Below are 21,279 nucleotides of genomic sequence, written 5' to 3'. Positions count from 1 at the left end.
CTCCATTGTTTGTTTGACTTGACATAGAGAAAACTCATTTGTCTAAAGGAATAATCCTTTTGAGCATGATAATTCAGGCTATCATTCTCTAAATCCACTCTAGTTGTTACAGATTCCACAGGCTTGGCTATGGCAGGAGGACTTTATATGAAACCTCTGAAAGTATTTTAAAGGGACATCTTGATAGCTAATTGCTTTACTTAATGCTAAGGTGTGGGAAATTTTTCTTTTAAGTAATGGAATGTTTTTCATGCTGTGAAAGAATTGCCTTCCTAATGAGCTCCATGTTAAAATATATTGAATATCAACTCTATATGTGTACATATAAATGACAAGAAAAATTATCATCAGGAAAGTTCTTATTAACTTTCTAGAATATTCTAAGGGAAAAGAATAAATTACAGAAAATATTGAACAGACCCATGGAGATTCCTAGCAAATAGGAAGAACATATAATGAAATTGGGCTTGTTTTAATGTTCACTTTAATTTCAACCTTATTTATTGAATTGTTAAAGTTTCAGATGTAACATATATGTTTGTATGTATATTCTGTGTAAAAATTAACTGCAATGCAAGAGAGTTTGGTGAATTCTTATCTCATGGTGGAAAGATTTCAGATTTTAAACTTCTTAGAAAGGTATATGTTGAAATTCATGATTTGCCACTTAGTGGTTGTGTCATCTTTAGTGATAGATGTAAGCATTTTGAGCTATTTCTGGAATCAGGGCAATAATGCCTCCCCATGATTAAGCATCTAAGAGTTTTGGAGTTCTTAGATGAGTGCCTCACACATCGTGTAGATTGTGTTATTGCTTCCAATCCTTCACCCTTTCATGAATTCACATTCCTTGCTATGAATCTTTACAATGCTCTACTGCTGTGAACAGGAGATACTTGCTTATCTCTGGTCTTGAAGGTGGTCCTGTGATATGCTTTGGCCAACAAAATGAGGGCAGATTGAGACATGTACCAGTTCCCACCTGTGGCCTCAAGAAACCTGATATCTTTCTGCTCTGCTCCTGCTCCTCTCACACCACCATGAGAACATGCTGGATTAATCTGCTAGTCTCAGAAGTAGGATAAAAGATGTCTGGAGTGGAATTGTCCTAACAAATGTGCCCAAGCTTAGAGCAGAAGTCCCACCACTCCCCTGCCCCATTGACACATGAGTAAGTCCAACCAGGATGAACAGAGCCAGTTAGATAAGCTCAGCCTACCTTAGCCAACCCCCAGAAGCATTAATTATAGTGATATATGTCATTCATGTATTTATAAAATAAATTGTTTTAAACCACCGAGTATTTGGGTTACAGAGCAATCGCTAACTCATTCATACACTTACAATAGGTACCTAATAAGATCTTTTCTAATCAAATCCAGAGTTTAAAAACCACAGTACATGGATCTCTCAGTGACATGCCTGTTTGTACCAATTTGGCCTCCTTAACAAACTCTGTACTTGCACATCTGAGGCTACAGGCACCCTGCACATTCCCTTTAGCAGCTAAGAGTTGGTCTCCAGTCTCCTCTTTCTCTATTAGGTATCCTCAGATTTATTACTTCATACCTGGATTCTTTCTCTTGGCCCAGCTATGCTGACTAACAGCTTGGTTTCTAATTTCAATTGAGGCTGGACACTCTGACACATAATATTCAGTTTTATGCTAACAGTTTGGGGGTCTTGTCCCACTGTATCCCCATACCCAGCCCAAGCTCTGAGTTCTGACTTTTTTGTCTAGGAGGAAAGACTGAGCAAGAATTACCCACTATGATACTGGCTTAAGCAGCACTCTGTATCTCTTGTTGACTAAGCAGCATTCAGTCAATCAATCACTTGACTAAGCGATTCTTATTGTAGTGTGAGGGAACGACAAGAAATTTTGCAGAATCCTGTCAAAATCCTGCTCTTGGACAAGTGAGAGCCCAGGACACTGGAATCCCAGAAGCTTATACTGGACAGAAGTAAAGTGAGACCAGTCTTCACATTTATAGAAAACAGAAATACAGACGACTCAAGAAACAATAGTGATGGATAAAACTCAAATCAAAAGTCAAGTAGACGGTTCAACCAAAATATCGATACAAAAGACAGACCAGGAGGTGTAATCCAGGAGTAAGGTGATAACTAGGAATCCCCGTCCATGTTAGAGTGAGAAGATTTCCACTAGAGAAGGAAATGGTGCTGGAAAAGATACCTAAATTCTACATGGAGCTCCTGTCTGTGCTCAGTTGTGCGGTCGTGTCTGACTCTGTGATCCCGTGGACTGTAGCCCACCAGGCTCCTCTGTCCACGGTATTTTCCAGACAAGAATACTGGAGTGGATTACCATTTTCTTCCTCCAGAGGATCTTCCCAACTCAGGGATCAAACCCTTGTTTCCTATATTGTCAAGCAGATTCTTTACCACTGAGCCACCTGGGAAGCTAATGGAGCTCCTGAGAACTCTTTTATGGCTAGAGAAAAACTCCCTGGGTGTCACATGACAACTCTGACTGCACCTTCAATGAAATACAAGTCAACTAATCATTGTTGTCAGAAGACGTCTCATGGTTCTTGGGCTTTGCGTAAAATACACATTCAAAAAGCAGGTTTCACCCAACCACCCTTCTCCCAGTTACTTTCAATCATTCCACAGGAGAAGAGAGGAACAGAACAGTTGCCCTAACTCACGACATCCTGGGAATAGCTCAGCTTTCTCCGTTCCCAAGGAGTCCATGGGAATGGGGTAATGTCATTGACAGTGGAGAGGACTGCTATCTATATATGAAGTAAATTGTTTGTCTACCCACGTTCTACGTGTAAGCATAGAATTTTAATACAGAAGTGTGTGTGGTGTGGGAGAAAGAAAACTAGATGACTAACAAGGGATCAATCTTCCAATAGGTTGAATTCATAGAGATCTAGGTGTGGATGTAATTTCAGATGTCTAGTAAATCATATAGCCTTTAAAAATACCTTGCATCTCTGCCTGACATTGTGTCATCAGAGATTCATTTACAGGGTTAAAAGAGTACCTTAAATATTTCTCCAAGAGTACTCTATTATAATAAAGTGGTCCTTGGGAGAGATAAGAATCCACTAGTCATCTAAACTTTAGCGGCAATTAGCTTAATAGAATGAGGTTGGGATAGGCAGGCAGACCTAGTGGAATTTCGTGTGGGTATCATAAGGCCCTAAGCACCGGGCTGTGAAAATGACGGCAGGGTTGGGGCCAGGAGACAAAGAAGGAAGTAGACAAAGTGAGAGAACACACAGAAAGAGAGAAAATTTGCACATACTTAGTAGTTTGAATGTTGGAAACAACTAGAAGGAGAAAGGACAAGCCAGGGTTGTAATGCTAACATCTTTCTCACTGGATCATCTGGGGGACCACCTGAAATAATGTACATAAAGCATCTAGCACAATGCTTGACACATTAGACATCCAATAAGTAACAACTATTGTTACTTTTATTATCTTTTGTTTTCCTAAGGAGAAGCTTGTGTTCTGAAAACAAGTGCCCAGGGACAAGTCAGATCCTCAACCTCTTAACCTTATCTAAGGCCACTTTTCAATTCTTACTCTACCCAGTCCATCTGCTACCAAGCCTGCTGCCCACCTCTCATTTAAGCTCTTTCTCTTCCTTTCCATTTGGATGTACCATCAGGTTCTCTGGTCCTTCTTTCTCATCTGTTTTCTTTTCACTTCCTTTGTTCAGTGTTTACATGGACCTACCACCCTTCCTTTGAGAAGGGCATGTCAACCTACTCCAGTATTCTTGCCTGGAGAATCTCACAGACACAGGAGCCTGGCAGGTTACAGTCCATGGGGTCAAAAAGAGTCAGACACTACTGAAGTGACTTAGCACGCACACACATACACACCCTTTCTAGAATAAACCACCCTTCAGACTCTTCTCCTATATACTGTTACCCTCACACAGACCTTTTTAGTCTGTCTTGGGTTTACAGGAACACCCTTAATGAAAAGCAACTCAGACTTTTAGAAAAACTAAATGTCAGACTTCATACTGCCCCCTTAGGTAGCTGTGTGTGACCATAAGAAATTTATCTCTTAGCTTCAATTTTTTCACCTATAAAACTGGGATAACATTTCCTATCTTGTCTGTTCATTCAGCATTCAATCCATATTTATTGAACAATGATCTCAACAATAAGTACCCTATAGTGAGTAGAAAATAGGCATGATCCTTCTCTCCACAGAGCTTATAGCCCAGAGTGGGAGAAATCAGCTCAGATATGATCAAATAATATAAATAAATAGAATTCAGAGGGGGTAGAGGTAAGTGGAAAGAATTGAGAGAGTAGCATTGACATATATACACTACTATGTATAAAATAGATATCTGGTGGGAAGCTGCTATGTAGCACAGGGAGCTCAACTTGGTCCTCTGTGATGACCTAGAGAGGTGGGATGGAAGTGGGGTTGGAAGGGGTCTCAAGACAGAGGGGATATATGTATACATATGGCTGATTCATATTGTTGTACAGTAGAAACTAATACAACATTGTAAAGCAATTATTGTCCAAAAAAAATTAAAGATAAAATATCAACTGTGGCAAGTGTTATGAAGAAGGGGTGTTGGGCATAGAGTAGAAGGATTTTACGGAGCTATGGAACTGGGAAACATTAGCTTTCCCTGAGGAAGTAAAACTTGAACTAGGATTTGAAGAACTGGCATGAGTAACAGGACAAGAAGTAGGAATAAAACATTCTGGGCAAATAGTGAAAAGTTTTCAATGGTCCTATGTTTATATGGGATATCAACAAAACTTATGTTGAACTGTATGAAAAGGTGGAAGAGTTGAAGGTTTGAGAGTGTTTTTTCTTTCTAGTGGATGAATGGCAGATCCATGCATTGTATAGTTGTTAAAAACGAAAAAGAGTCTAAGACTTTACTTGGTAGCTAACAAGTTAGCCCCCATCAGTTTTATCAATGCTGGCAGAAGACATGAGACTCCTGGGACAGAGACAAGGCCTTTCTTACGCATACCAGAGCCAACAGCATGGATTTAATGCTTTCATCGGTTTTTCTCTTCCCAGTTCCTGCGAGGGGGGGTTCCTGAAGTGGCCCAGGTGAATGCACACAGTGGGTTCTCACAGCTGGGGGTGTCCAAGCTTCAGTGGGGTTTCCCAGGTGGCTCAGTGGCAGAATCTGCCTGCCAGTGCAGGAGCTGCAGGAGATGTAGATTGGATCCCTAGGTGGGGAAGATCCCCTAAAGGAGGGCATGGCAACCCACTCCAGTATTCCTGCTGGGATCATCCCATGGACAGAGGAGCCTGGAGGACTACAGTCTATGGGGTCACAAAGAATCAGACATGACTGAAGTGACTAAACACTCAAACTTAGGTAATGCAAGTCTTTCATAATGAACTCACACAAAGTTGCCATTTGCTCTGGAGGGAGACATTATCTTTATTTTGTCCATTTTGTCCAGACAAAATAAAGATAATGGACAACAAGCAAATCTGCTCCATGTTGCAGAGGTTGGCATTCCAGAAAAAGGCTGAGTGCCTCTGCTCTCAAGATGTGTAGAAACATAGGAGTACCTCTAGGAGGGAATTGACCCCCCGTGGTGCTAAACACTGGAGAAGATTCATGATGCTTTGTGGCTACCATTGGGACTGAGGATCAAACAGCACGGTGTATGCTAAGGGTAAGCGAAGAGAGGAAGTCATGGTAGTGGCTGTCTGGCCTTGGTCAATAGAAGTAGAATTATGATAGTCAGAAGTGAGTCTACCTGAAAATGATGCCTTTTCTCATATCTCTTAATAAGTGGGCAAGAAGCCTTTCTTTGAAAACTTATTATAAAAAAGCTTTGCAAACACACCAAATATCATCAGTGTGACACTAGGTAAATAAATTACCGAATATCCATGCTCTGAGGTACTATGTTAGCCATTAAAAAATAAAGTAGATATATATATGTACTGACATGAAAAATGGTACCTGGATACATTAATATGTGAAAAAAGCAAATAACAATATAATATTTATGTTATTTATATTTGTGTGAGAAACAAAAACAAAATATAAGTGTACCTGTGACTATACGTATGGCTAGGAGATGATCAGAAGTGCTAATTAACTCACCTGGGAATGTGTGTATGGGAGAGGGAGGGCCAAGTAGGGGGTTGTGACCCCCAGGGGGATCATTACATTTCATTTTATATAATTTTGTAGTGTTTGAATCTTTTACAATAAGGATGCTTTTCTAGATAACAGTGAAATGTTAGGCAATGAAATGTAAAGACAAAAAGAAGAATAACTCCACCACCCCTTATATTTGTCAAGTCCAAGTTTGTTCCACATGCACAGTTTGGGCCACAGGATACATTTCCCTTTATTACCACATAGCATTTAAACCCAGGGCTTGAATTTTGCATGTGCCCAAGTACCTTTTAACATTGCCCATGGAAGGATTGTCATTTAAAATATGTTTTGTACTGCTTTTGAAACACATTTAATCTTTTCTCCATTAATCTGCTTTCCCTAAACCTTTCCCTAATTCTTCTCAAGGATTTCCCACCTGCTGTGCAGGATATACAACAGAGTGACTCTAATCATGTTTGGAATTATTTTTATCAATTTAATCCATATTTGGCAGTTATTTCCATTCCCAAGTCTTAGACATTCTAGGCCGTATGCTGATCAACTTCTCAGTGTTACATGACATTGGCAACAGATAAGATAATAAATGGATAATTATCTTCTGAAAAATAATGTTAGCTCTTCACATAGGTTAAGCTGAGCTCTATCGACTGAGTACATTTGAGTCCTTCCAGTTATGGAAGTTCTCTCCAGCCGAAAATAATACTCTTTGACCAGGTTCTATATAGGCTGCGTCTATTTTGAAGTCCTTTTCATGCAGGCTTATGGGTTTATTGTTTTTTGATGCCTGATCCAGTTTGAGATGTTGTGTAGAAAGGGAAGGTCAAGTGTCTCATCATTTGAAATTCTACTTCCTTAGATTTGGCCAGGACTTCCCTTTTGTCCTTGAAGGAGCTGGGCATGGGGGAGCAGCTTCTCCTGGGATTTTTGACCCTGTTGGTTGCAGATGCTGAGTCTGCTGTTTCACTTTGCCCCTCAGAGCCTCTTCATTTCTACAAGACATAGCCATTGGGAGCACACGGGAAAAGCAGAGAAGCCGACATCACAGCCACCAGGCCCTGGGTGGGCCTAGGGCTGCCAGGAGACAAGGAAGACATCGTGGGGTGTGTTGTTTGATTTCTTTTGCTTGTCTGCTTATTTATTATTCTTTTATCACGAGAAGGAACCATGAGATGACACCGAGTGGTTCTGGTAGAAAGCTCTGTGTTTTGAGCCATGGGGTTTATTTCCAGTTTGAACTGCTGTGTGATTTGGACTCTGTCTTCATGGTCTCTGTACACTGTGAATTCCAGCCTTTGCCAACTGGAAACTATATCCACTAGCCTTGTTCTAATGCTGTCATAAAACACTGAAAATCCTTTATATCAGTGAGACCCCACCAGAATGAAATAATTAGTTCCTTTCTATACCCAAAGCTTTAGGGGGCACTAAAGCTGACAATGCCTCTTACCAGCTGTGTGTCTTTGGACAGATAATTAAAACTCTGAAAGCCTTGATTTCTTTGTGGCTATAAAAGGCACTTCCTTCATGAAATCGTTGTGAGAAATAAATGAGATAAAATAAGGAACCCTGAATCCACTCTACCTCTGGACTTCTCATCCTTCAAAATAATTAATGTCCTTACTGTTTAAAACGTGTCACCTGAGGATTCTTCTGCTTGCAAACAGGAGCATCCTGACCAACAGGTCACATCTGATTTTGCTGCTTCCAGTCCCAAGGGTTACCCTTAAACAAGTGTAACCTGGCCCCTCAGGCATCACCCCCGAAACAGTGACCATCCTAGGGGTTATTTTCCTTCTTCCTCTGCCTTCTGACAGTAAACATCTGGTAGCATCTGAAACTTTTCTTTTTAATTCTTAGTTTCCTGAAATCTTGCCCTGTACTTATTGCTTCAAAGAGACAAACTCTTGACTATTTCAACTATTCTACTTGGAGCCCGAATCCTGCGTGCTTACGCTATGGTTGTTTCAGATCTGCCATTTGGCCTCAAACTTCTGTCCTCAGGTTTGCTCCATGGCTACTGCTGTGACTTTCCTGGTGAGGAGCCCCTGCTGGCCATACTTGATTTCTCTGTCAGCAGTACTAAGCCTCTTGCTCCAAGCTGTATAATTTCTCCATGATTCTTCTACATGAAGAAGACACTGCCAGGGAAAAATTAAGTGATTATGTTTCTTTTCCAGTTTCTTTTTCCACTTACAAAATAATGCAATAATATAGATATATGTGTATGAAACACTGAGACCTCAGTTTTCAAAGCTTCCCATTCTTTCCTGATCAATATCAAACTTAGCTGGATATTATGTGAAATGTTCCGTGTGACCCTGAGCATGTGCTTTAAATCTCTATAATTGTTTAGAGTAGAACTTCGGCTTCCCAAGTGGTGCTATGGTAAAGAATGTGCTTGCCAATGCAGGAGACCCGGGTTCAATCCCTGTGTTGGGAAGATCCCCTGGAGAAGGAAATGGCTACCCACTTTAGTATTCTTGCCTGGAAAATTCCATGGACAGAGGAGCCTGGTGGGCTACAGTCCATGGGGTTGCAAAAGAGTCAAACATGACTGAGCACACACCCACACACGTTTCTGTGTGTGGAAATCGTGGTTCAACGCAATTGTTGAGTAAATGAATAGATTTCTCTTGACTAGTATGGTAACTACTAGCCACATATGATTTTTAAATTTAAATTCAGTATACTTTAATAAAATTTAAAATTTCATTTTTAATCACACAACTACCTTTTTAATCACACTTAACCACATTGGAAGGACTGATGCTGAAGCTGAAACTCCAATACTTTGGCCACCTGATGCGAAGAACTGACTCCTTGGAAAAGACCCTGATGCTGGGAAAGATTGAAGGCAGGAAAAGAAGGGGATGACAGAGCATGAGATGGTTGGATGGCATCACTGACTCAATGGACATGAGTTTGAGTAAGCTCTGGGAGTTGGTGATGGACAGGGAAGCCTGGAGGGCTACAGTCCATGGAGTCTCAAAGAGTTGGGCACAACTGAGCATCTGAAATGAACTGAACCACTTTTTTAAGTGTTCAATGTTTACAGTAACCTAGTAGCTACCATATTGGACAGCACAGATTATAGAACCTTTCCATCATCACAGAAAGTTATGTTACATAGTACTATTCTAGGTCTTGAAGTGTCAGATTTTAAAAACTGAGTGTGAATTTTCCAGTTATGAAAGGGATATGAGCTTAAATATGGTGATAACTTATTGACCTTCAGGGTCGCATCTCTGCTCAACATACTAACCATGTGACCTATACAAATAACTTTCTTGAACTTTAGTTATTCCAGAACTACAAAACGGTGATAAAATGCCCACTTCCCTGAGCTGTTGTAAATGAAAGTGCTTTGTAAATAAAAAATTCACATTGAACTTTGGGGGCATTGCACGAGGATGTGAAAGTGGTCACCATGTGTCTTCTGCCAGCTCTTAAAATGGGGGGACAATTTCAAGGCTGACCTTTAAAATAGGTGGGGGTAGTAATGCAGTATTGACCACAGCTCCACTAGAAACTGGAATCAGTCACATGCTATTTTTGTCAGATGCATCATATTGTCAACCTTTCCTCTCTCGACTCAGCTGCATCCAGAAACACACTGGTTGTTTGATCATATTTGAATACATTTTATCCAGAGCCACATCCTTAAAGAGCAATTCTTACCCACATTCTTACCCATCAGTGTCTGAGTAGCACAAAAGGGGGCCCTCCTTTCATTTGGTGGCTGTCACTGACCTTTCAAGACCAAATGCAAAGACTCTGTTCTGCCTTTTGATTCAGAATACAGAGGCCCACCACTCACCCTGGGATGATGCCCTGGTATAGCATCAGTGAGCTGACTCTTAAATAATCTCATCACAAACAGTGTGTAAGCCATTTGCAAAGTCCCACAATTTATGCCATTTTCCCATGGAGGAGGACATTAGAAACTCAGCCCCATTTCATTATCCATTTGAATAACTTTTTCAATTTCGAGCCTGCTGCCTAACCATGAGGGCTGAATTATGACTAGATTCCCCCTCTTGCTCTTACTCTTTCTCCTTGCCTAGTGGGAGCACTAAATAGATAAATAAAAATCACTGCAGAATAATTGTAGGTGCTGTGGGCTAGAAGCCAAACTGGGCTGATCCGCAGCCTCTGAGCCTTGTCTGTCTGGGTCTTTTTTTTTTTTTGGCCCATCATTATAGAGAATTCAATTATAATCTTTCTCCATAAGCACAGTGGAAGTTTGCATACACCAGCCCTGAGGCATTATTTATCATAATGCATTTTGAGAGTGAAAGAAAAAGAGGAAGATGTCTCTGGTTTCCCCTAAAGCTGTATTTTTCATTTGGAGACTTGGTCAAATTTTAGCATTTTTAACCCTCCCCTAAGTCCCTTTCTCATGCAAAAGCTATTTTCAGAGTATCTTCACAAAAGTGCAAGAGGATGGCTTGAATATGCAGGCAAGGCTTATTGGCATTTACTGGGAAGGGTCCCTTACAAAATGCCAAGCAAGCAAAAAGAAATTTAAGCCTGGGGATTTGTCCCTTTCTGTGTAGGATTTGGGGACTGGGGGAACATCTTAGGGAAAGTTTCTACTGAAGGGGAGACAACCATGTCTGTGGGAATCTGCTTTCTCTGATACTATAGCCTGTCCTAATAATGACAGGTATCCCTGAATGCTTCCTCTGGGCCTGGCATGATTCTGAGTGCTGAAAAGGTATTAACCCATTTAAAATTTGTAGAACTCCTTTGAGGAAGATAGTATAATTATTCTCATTTTGTAGAGGCAGACCTAGAGAGGTTTTTTTTTTTTTAACTCAGTCCAGTCATAGAACTAGTAAATGGCAAAGTTGAGACTTAAAGTCTAGATAGTCAGAGCCTGTTTCTTTATTCTTTGTTGATTTGTTGTTGTTATGTTGTTTTATTAAATACTTGCTAAGTTGTGTCTCTTTGTGACCACACGGAATGTAACCTGCCAGGCTCCTCTGTGCGTGGGATTTCTCAAGTAAGAATACAGGAGTAGGTTACTATTTCCTTCTCCAGGGGCTCTTCCTAACCCAGGGATTGAACCTGTGTCTCCTGCTTGGCAGGTGGATTCTTTACCACTTGGGAAGACCTTTATCCTTTATATATACACAAATATTTTATGTTCAAAATAAGAAGGAAATACTCAAAACTACTACAGTTAATCTTGTCTGCATCTTTTAACACAATTTAATCATAGATCAGGGGAGTGTTAAGGGGCTCCAGGGAATTTCTTGCATTTCAAACATATTCCTCCTTTCCTTTATGATGTAGGAGCTAACCAGATTCCTCCTGTAGTCAGGCTCAGTCACCCTTTCAGTAGAATAGCTCCCTTTTTTGCCTGTTGATTCACTGGCTTGAGAATCACAAAATGGCCAGGTGACAATTTCAAGTTTTAGTTTCAAAGAACCATTGCTCTGTCCCATGGGAGAAACGTTCTTCCTTCAGAAAGCTTGTCTTGCAGCAGATCCCTCACTTGTGGGAATGAGACACAAAAATGTTTCTAGCAGATCACTAATAAGAGATGGCTCAGCCATTTCCACCCCTGATTACAGTCCCACAAATCTTGTCAATGGGAGAAGCACTACCACCTATTGGTGGCTGATTTAGAGCACATACTGTCTCCTGTGGAACACTGTCCCAGCCCTGCAAGGTCTTGCTGCTCAGTTGTTACTCTGAGTTTTAAAAACCATCCCACTTTTCTACTAGGCCAGCCACTTTAGGAGGGATTGGAGGAAATATAAGACCATGAGCGTGGGCCCATTTCTGTTTCATTTGCTGTAGAATGAGTTCCTTGATCAGAAGATTGGCTGCGTAGAATGTTACAATAATGAAGAGGGCATTCCCAAGTCAATGGGTGGTGGTTTTGGTAGAAATATTGCAGGTGGGGCTTCTCCGGTGGCTCAGATGGTGAAGAATCTGCCTGCAATGCAGAAGACCTTGGTTCAACTCCTGGGTCAGGAAGATCCCCTGGAGAAGGAAATGGCAACCCACTCCAGTATTCTTGCCTGGAAAATCCCATGGGCAGAGGAGCCTGGAGGGCTGCAGTCCATAGGCTCACAAAGAGTTGGATATGACTGAGCGACTAACTCACACAGGGGAGGAAAATGTAGATTAGAGTGTCTATTCCAATGAGAACACAGCTCTGCTCCTTCCATGCTGGAAGTGTTTCAATACATACAACCAGGTAGCTGAATGACCCCCCTGGGGAAAGATGCCATACCAAGGGCTCAGCAGGCTGTTGGCAGATTGGGCATTCTGTAAGGGCAGAAGCCAGATTGCACTTCCATATTGGAAGTCCATATTACTGAACCCATACATAACCCCTGCCTTGTCACCAGAACTACATTGTGATCCCACTGGGCAAGGATTGAAGTGGCTGAGGAAGTAAACTCACTGGTGTCCACAGGACAGGTTATCTTATCTACCCAGTTAAGTTTATGATAATCCACAGTCATTCTTCAGGATATTTGCGTCTTCTGCATTGTTGAATGAGGCAGTGATAGGAATCACCATCCCTACCTTCTCCAAGTCCTTGATGGTGTTACTAACCTCCATAATCCTTCCAGAAATGTGGTGTTGGTTTTGGCTTAGTATTTTGGTGGACAGAGACAATTTCAGTGGCTTCTACTTGGACATTTTTGCCACAGTAGTTCTCACTCATTGGATAAAGGAGTCAAAATGGAGATTCTCCTAGATTGTGGTACCTCTATTCATACTATTCATTCTAAGCCTAGTTTAATAACCACATTTTCCACTACTATTAATAATCTTTATGAGAACAACCACCACAAATCTCTTTAAGGAGGCTGGATCTCCCTTGCAAATGTATTGTTCACAACCTTGGTAAAAAGAATGTGTTTATAACTCTTCAGGGGATGTGATAAGGAAATGATTGAGCAGGTCTTACCTGATAAACCCACTTGAGCACTCCAGTCTCTCTAAGATTTTAGATAACTTGTTGCTCAGTCTCTCAGTCATGTCCAACTCCTTGCAACCCCATGGACTGCAGCATGCCAGGCCTCCCTGTCCCTCACCATCTCCCAGAGTTTGCCCAAGTTCATGTCCACTGCAATGATGCCATTCAGCCATCTCATTCTCTGACGCCCTCTTCTCCTTCTGCCCTCAATCTTTCCCAGCATCAGGGACTTTTCCAGTGAGTCAGCTGTTTGCATCAGATGGCCAAAATACTGGAGCTTTAGCTTTAGCATCAGTCCTAGATAACTTACTCTGCAGCATACTAGGGAAGTTCTGGGATTTTAACTTCATTTAGTTTTGACTACCTTTAGGTGCAGGTTTCAGTTAACCAAGCAAGCAAACTGTTAAAGCCATTCCTGCCTCCTCAACCTGATACAATGAATCTGAAACCACAACCCTGAGAGTTTGCATCCTAGGTGCCTTGCTGACTTCACCCTATTCCTGGCTCCAGTAGAACTAAAGAGCAAAATACCCGCCAGGAATACCCTCCCCTCCCCAACATCCCCCCCCCCCCAACCCTGCAGTTACCTAAAATGCCGCATGCAATGAGCTTTCAGGCAAAGAAATACCTCTTTGGAAGCATTCGGAAAACTGTTATGTGGGATATAAAACATAAAGATCACTCCAGTAACACTTGGCCTTGCTGAAGGCAAATTCCTGGTCTTGCTTTCAAAATATTTAAAGCCAATGGTAAACTGAATCTAATGCTGCATCAAATTACAGGCCCATATAAACTATTTGAGAGACTGAATAAGTTTCCTCAACTAGTGGCTTTTAGAAACATGCTCTTTTTGGAGAATAAAAGCTGTTTAGGTCAGTCTCTACAATTTTTTGTACACACTGTCTGTCATAGTAGTGGTAGTTAATGCCTCAAATACTTTGCTACTTGAAGAATAGAGTTAGCACAAGTCAACAGTTCCGTGATCACCCCCAAACTTACAGCCAGATCACACAACAGGTGTAGAGGTATTTATGGTCATTCTCCCGTCTTCTCCTGAGCTTCACTTGGCATATGGGTCAGTGAACTTCTCCAAAATGAAGGTCACTAGATAAAGTTGTTGACAGGAGAGAAACCAGAAGGCGAGAGAGAACAAACTAGAAAAACAGCAGTAGTCTTGTAACTGTGGCTAATAAAGCCTTCCTGAGCAGCTCAAGATCTCAGAGCTTATCACACAGGGGAAATAGGAATGAACAAAAGCATGTCTCCTTACTTAATTCAGTCAGTGTAAGTTTGTCTCTGTACCTGATGTGTGCCAAGGAATAGGTTGTTAAGGGCTCAAGGCACCTGGGAAGGGCTACATGTATCATGTAGCTTACTTGACTAGTCTTTAAGAAAAAAAAAAAGAAAGAAAGAAATATACCAGCTAGTTAGGAAAAAACACCCTCACACTCAGGAAGAGCCAGGCATCTGACTACACAAGATAGTACGCAGTCAGCTGCTCAGTGATGTGGTCCTGATTCACTCACCGTGGGAGTCTGGAGGGGAAAGAGATTTGTCTATATATGGGGGAAACTTTGTTGAACAACGTAGGCTTGAAGTGGACACAGAATATTTCCTTTTTAAAAGAAGGATAGCTTTAATAAGGACTCAGAGAAAGAAGAAATATAGAGATAGACAAATATTTGAAGGGTCAAAGAGTGAAAAATGGATGCACTGTGAAATACCTCAATTTCTATGAGCATGACATTTTAAGACAAGGACTGATACCAACACAGCCATTAAAACAAAGTTAATCTTCAGTTTAATGTTCATAAATTAAATAATGACAGCTTTTACATTCAATGATTCTGAGGTTAGTTATCCAGGAAATATTCACCTTCCAAGAGAGAAGATGGCAAAATCTCCTACAGTTATGTACTGTTTACTGTATCCTGTACAGTATGTCCATCATCCTGATTCATAAGGACAATGTGTCCTGTGGGAATCTTGAAAGACTTAGAAACATACACATACACAAACATAGCAAGGGAACTTATTTGGTCCTAATCACACCATCCAGAGATCCCACTTCTTAGTATGTTTTCTTTGTCTTTTCACAAATGTTTACATGTGTGGTTGAAATGATCGCATTGAAATGATGCAATCTCATACTGTACATTTAAACTCATTCATTCTCCTACTCAAATGAAAACCATGTTCAATTCAGATAATGAAAAGTCCTCCAGTCACTGAAAAAAAAAAAAAAAGTTTTTATTTATTTGGCTAAAGTTTCTCTTGGGTTTAGCTGCTCCTTGACACACGGGATCCTAGTTTCCCAACCTGGGATTGAGCCCACTTCGCCTACATTAGAAGGTAGATTCTTAACCACTGGACCATCAGGGAAGGTCCCCCTCCAATCACTTTTGGTCATACAGTGGTTTGGTTCCGTAATTAACATCCAGCCCAGAGTAATAAACTTCAGTCTTTACTTGATGGCAAGCCTCCCCTGCCCGGCCCTCTAGTCTGCCCCATGCAGGTCTGCTGTCTGCTGTGGGAAAGACAACTGGTTCTTCTTTCCTCTCCCGGGGCTTCTACTTCTGTGACTTGCTCACTTGGCTTCTAATTCTACAGAGCTGAAGCATGAGAAGGGAGAAGAGGAAAGGACATAGGAGAATTCTTACTTGACTGGATGCTTAGTACTATCTGGTTGTCTTAAGTATTTAGACACCTTTTTTCTCTCAGAGCACTCCTATGGGGTCTTTTTTTTTTTTTGTGGGGAGGGGTGTTGTGCTTGGAGATCCCCTTCCCCACCCTAATGTTGGGAATTGCTCACTTGTAATCCCATGGACAGTAGTTGATGCCTTTCTCCTGGCTGATCATTTAAAATGCATTTCTGAAGTCAGGAAGAGAAAAACAAATATCATATATTAATGCGAATATATGAAATCTAGAAAAATGGTACAGATGAACCTGTTTGCAGGGCAGGAATAGAGACACAGATGTAGAGAATGGGCCTGTGGACACAGAGGGGAAGGAGAGGTGGGACCCTTGGGAGAGCAGCATTGGCATATATCCGCTACCATGTGGGAAATAAATACCTAGCAGGAAGCTCGGTGCTGTGCTTTCTGACGATCTAGCGGGGTGGGATAGGGTGTGGGAGGGAGGCCCGAGAGGGGGGAGATATATGTATATGAGTAAATTTTACAAATGCCTTCCTGAGCCTCTAAGATCTAGCAGTACATCTCCAGCTTGCTTTGCTGAGGTTCCTTTGTCCCTCCAGGTGGCCCCTCTTGGCCAGGATCTCAGGCAGTAGCTCACCAACTCTCTCTGCCACATGGCCCTCCAATCTGGCCCACAAGAAATAGAACTTCTACCCAGGACAAGAGTGAAATCAACAGCCCCTAGTCCAATTCTGCCAGCTACCTACTCCAGCTTCTGTCTCTCCAGACTTCTCAGGCATGAGTGACACACTCCAGAGGACATATGTTAAGTTCTCTAAACCATCTCATTGAAATCTCTTCCTTGGGCTGAAAAGGGGGAGAGAGAGAGAGAGAGAGATGAGCCTCATAAAACACCAGTAACTCTCTTCCTGTCTAACTAACTCCTCTTTGCATCTATAACTTCAGATTCTTTTTATACTCTTGAGGTGGATGATAGGTTGTATTGCAAGACTGTTCTGTGAACACCTTCTTTGCAGATCCTCCATGGCACTCCCATATCTATCATCTTAGGTTCACAGCTTAAACTGAGACTAATCTAGTTTTCTGTGTATGTATAAGTGGATATGTATATAAACAACATCTGGCTCCCACAAGGGAAGGGTTTGGCTGTGGCAGAGATGAGATAACTGTTCAACCACCATTTCCTCTTCTTCCTACATACACAGTTTAGACAATATTTTCCTCTCCCCTTTCACTTAAGTATTCTCGTGGGAGTGTGGCTCAGTTCTAGCCAAAAGAATATGAGTGAGTATGACGTGTACCTCTTCTAGGTCAGGCCTGTAAAAACATCCTATACAGGCACCCTCTAGACTTTTCCTTTTCCACTGGCTTTTGCAGTAGATACAACCATATTGGAAGCCACATATTAAAAATGATGGTTTTACAAATGGAAAAAGTTCGGGCCCTCAAGTTTTACAGGGAAAAATACTTCTCTCCACTGAGGAACACATACTTATGTTAGACTTTGTGAGGGGGAGAAGGAATTTCTATTGTAATAAGCCATTGAGATTTCCCAGTTGCAACTGTGAGTTTTGCCCTAACAAACCTTTTTAATGTTAGAGGGTTGAAAGTTTCTTCCTGATTTGCATGATCCCTGTATTTATTATTAAATATGTGTGATGCACTTTTGTCACAAATTTTGCAAAAAAAAAAAAAATCCAGCTTGTTGTTTGCATTTAAAATTGTCTTTATATTGAACACCTAAAACATTAAGTTTTACACAGTAGAATCTGGCAATGACTTTTTTATGGTTTGAATCTTTTGCCATTGCTTTTAGAAAGATACTCTTTTTGGTTGTTGTTGGTTTTGCTTTTTAATTTTTAATTGAGGATAATTACTTTAGAATGTTGTGTTGGTTCCTGTCATACAACAACATGAATCAGTCAAAAGCACACATATGTCCTCTCTCTCCAGAACCTCCACCCAACCCCTCACCCCACCTCTCTAGGTTGTCACAGAGCACTGAGCTGAGCTCCCTGTGCTATCTAGCAGCTTCCCACTAGATACCATTTTACACATGGTAGCGTATATATGTCACCACCACTCTCTCATTTCATCCCACCCTCTCCTTCCCTCACTGTGTCCATAGTCTGTTCTTTATGTCTGCATCCCCGTGGATCTGGAAAAATGGTACTGATAGAAAGATATCCTTGATTGTTGGCAATTGTAAATTCAATTGCTGACCTCTCCATTGATATTCTGTTCTACCCAGCAAGTCTTAGTTCCTGGTTTGGAGACTTTTCATCCGGAACTACACTAAGATTTTGAAATGGTCACTTGAAATACTGAGTGAAAAGTTCCCAGCTAAAGAGGGAAACAATATATGCTGTTGAGCCTGGTAAATAAGATTAGTCTTATAGCATTAAAGAAAAAAGTCTTGTCACAATTTACATAAGTAAAGTTCAACTTTAGAGTTTTGCAACTTTGTATCCTCATTCCCATCTCCTGCCAGACATTCAGCAATCCCAAGATAATTCCTGGATGAGTTAGGAATCTTTAAGAACTCTCATTATTCCTAGCCTTTGAGCCATGATTCATGAACCCAAATTCACCTTCTCTTGACCTATATCCTATTTGTTTAGATAACTGCAATGAAAAACAGAATCTGAATATAAGCACTCGCATCTACATTATTATCCCATATCCAAGGTGGCAAAGAATGGGAGAATTTGTGCAACTTTGGGGAGGAGACCCCTAAAATCATGCTACCTCAGGCACTCCCACTTTGTTTATGGGTAGGGCTGACCCTGAGTCAGAAGTAATTAGTGCACTTATTCAGCATCTGATTTGATCACTTCAAAAAAAAAAAAAAGCAACAACAGTCTTTTCAACGGTAAGATTTTCAGTATTGGCACACTCAGGATTTCAGTGAAATACAAGACTTTTTTTAGGGAAAATGTTGCGTGTTGAAGATGTCTGCATTCCCAATACTTAGCACAGTATCTGACATTTAAGAACCATTCAACACACATATGTTCAATGATTGAAAACTTTTACCATAGTAGGACACAGAAAGTGGCTTGGAGGTGTCAGGTACAAGCATACCTGAGAAAGAAGAGAAACTGCAGGGGAAAAAAAATCATGCTTTAGCAATATTTGTTGAACAGAGACATGAGAACTGCAGGAGATTAAAAGCTTAGAATATCAAAACAACAACAAGAAAGAATAGCAAAATGAAGCCAAAGATGTGGTCAGAAATTTCGGTACATCTGAAGAGACAAGGGCTGTCCAAGAAAATGGCACCAGCTCAAAGAACTACTGTTTGTGAAAAACCAAGAAGGAATTCCAAGGGAGAGAGAATCTAGGAGAGACAAGTATGGCAGAAAGCCACTCCCAAAAGTCTCATGGGAAAGAGGCATGTAGATCGGAGCTCCCTCTGATGATGCATTAGCTCAGTTGTTTTGTGCACCCTTAAGTCCTCATGAGGGAAGACATTGATTTATTTTTATTCACCCCCTTACTGAAACACTGTCCTGAGGACTTCCAGAGCTGGGGCAGGAAGAGGAAGAATCTAAAACACTGGAAGGAGACTCCAGATATGGGGAAAGTTGACACCATCCTCCACAAAGTGAAAAGCATAGCCAGACTCCTGACATAAGAATCACAGCCCTGAATGGGGTGAGATCTACCCTGACAATGTGTTTCATATGAAAAAGCAAGCTGTTTGTATGTGTGTAGATGCCTGGCAGATATGCTTGGCATTTAGCAAATCCTCTCCCATTATTTATTACTATCATCTCATGATTTATTAAGTCAGATTAGCATCTCAGATTAGTTTAGCAGTGAACAGGAGTAGGAGGATAAGAGGTCTGGGGAAACTTAACTCCAATAAGGAGCTAAAATACTGGATGGTTAAGGTCTAGAACAGAGGTTCTCCAAGTGTGGACATTTGGACCAGAAGCATCAGCACAACCTGTGCAGTTGTTAGAAATGAAAAAAGTCCGTAAATTTGGGACTTTTTCCTTAGAATAATTTCTCAGAACAGTTATGGTACCAAAATAAATAAACACCTTTAAGGCATGTTACAAGTATTTTTAAACTGCTTTCTAGAAGGATTATATCAATTTACATTTCTATCAGCAATTAATAAGCATTCTACTTTTCCATGACATTTACTTGAATAGTTTCATTATTTTGGTTAGCTTGGGGCAAATATACAGTACAAAAATAGAGGAATGATTTAATTCTCATTCCTGAACTGGAATTTCTTTTATCTCGTCCTTCCTTGTACTTGAAAGTAGACCATGAGTTGAGATATTGCTCATTCATTCCCATCATTAACTAGAACCAGAAACTGGAATTTTCTTATGACATTATTTGCTCAGGAGTCTGAATAAGGCACATCTGATTTAAATCACATCTATGAGTTTAGTTAATTTGGTTCTAAAAAAACTCTTAATAACAACATCACTTAGAAGGTGCTATCAAGGTATGATCCCTGAAGTGTTAAATTGAAGTTTCAGTATGAAGAGAAGAAAAAATAAGAAAAAACAGAGTAAGCCACATTCAGTCTTTATAATTGTTCATAATAATATAGACCTTTTAACTAAGCACTTTGACATCAATTATTTCATTATGCCAACACTATTATTCTAAGTCTTAAGAAGCTAAATAAATCAAAGTTTTTAGAGGTTACATGATTTGCCTAAGCTTACAGAGCTACTTATACCAGAGATTGACCAAAACCCTAGAATTTCTATTCATCCATCCATCCATTCATTGATTAAGTGAATAATATGTATTGAACATGCTATATTTCAGTGCTAAGTCCTGAGACTAGAACATTGAACAAAAATAGAGATAGAAATGGTACTTTCCCACATAAAGCTTGTTATTAGACAAAACGAAACAGACAAGAAAGCATTAAATTACATAATCAATGACATAAATTGTGTAGACTAGAAGAATCCAAAAAAGGGATAAGGCAGAGGAAAAATCTCAAAATCAAATGATAATTAATATTCTTAGAGTGTGTTATGATATCCATAAAACAAGTACAGGATGCTATGAAAAAAGGAATAGAAGATTAAGTGTAAATTCTTAAGGATTGTAACCTGAAAATCAAATTTTTTAAATCAATAAAAATATTGGAAGATACATATTTAGGGGCAATCCCATAGATCATAAAGAAAAAACAATGAGAAAGGTTGATAATCAGCCCAAGAAAAGAGAAGATAATTAGAAAATTGCTACAAGAAGCCCACCATTCAAATAATTTGATTCAATAAAAATTCACCAAATTATGACACATTTCTCCCATTTAAAATAGACTGTTGAGTGAGAGCCCAACACAATGAACAGGAAAAGGCCTACAGCATGGAATTTTCCATTGTGAATTTTAGAACACAGGGGTAGAAGACCCAAAGGTAGACAAAAGATAAACACACACAAAGTAAAAGGAACCAGGATAATTAATTGGACTTTTCGATAGCAACACTGAAAATTAGAATAAAATGGAACTTTGCTTCAAAACTCTGATTGATCATAATTTTTAACATAGAATTATATTCCTAGCTGAA

Source organism: Cervus elaphus, chromosome 12, assembly GCF_910594005.1.
Source record: "Cervus elaphus chromosome 12, mCerEla1.1, whole genome shotgun sequence".
In the NCBI taxonomy this organism is placed as follows: domain Eukaryota; kingdom Metazoa; phylum Chordata; class Mammalia; order Artiodactyla; family Cervidae; genus Cervus; species Cervus elaphus.
The sequence above is the reverse complement of the archived record's forward strand: the minus strand, read 5'-3'. Positions refer to the sequence as shown.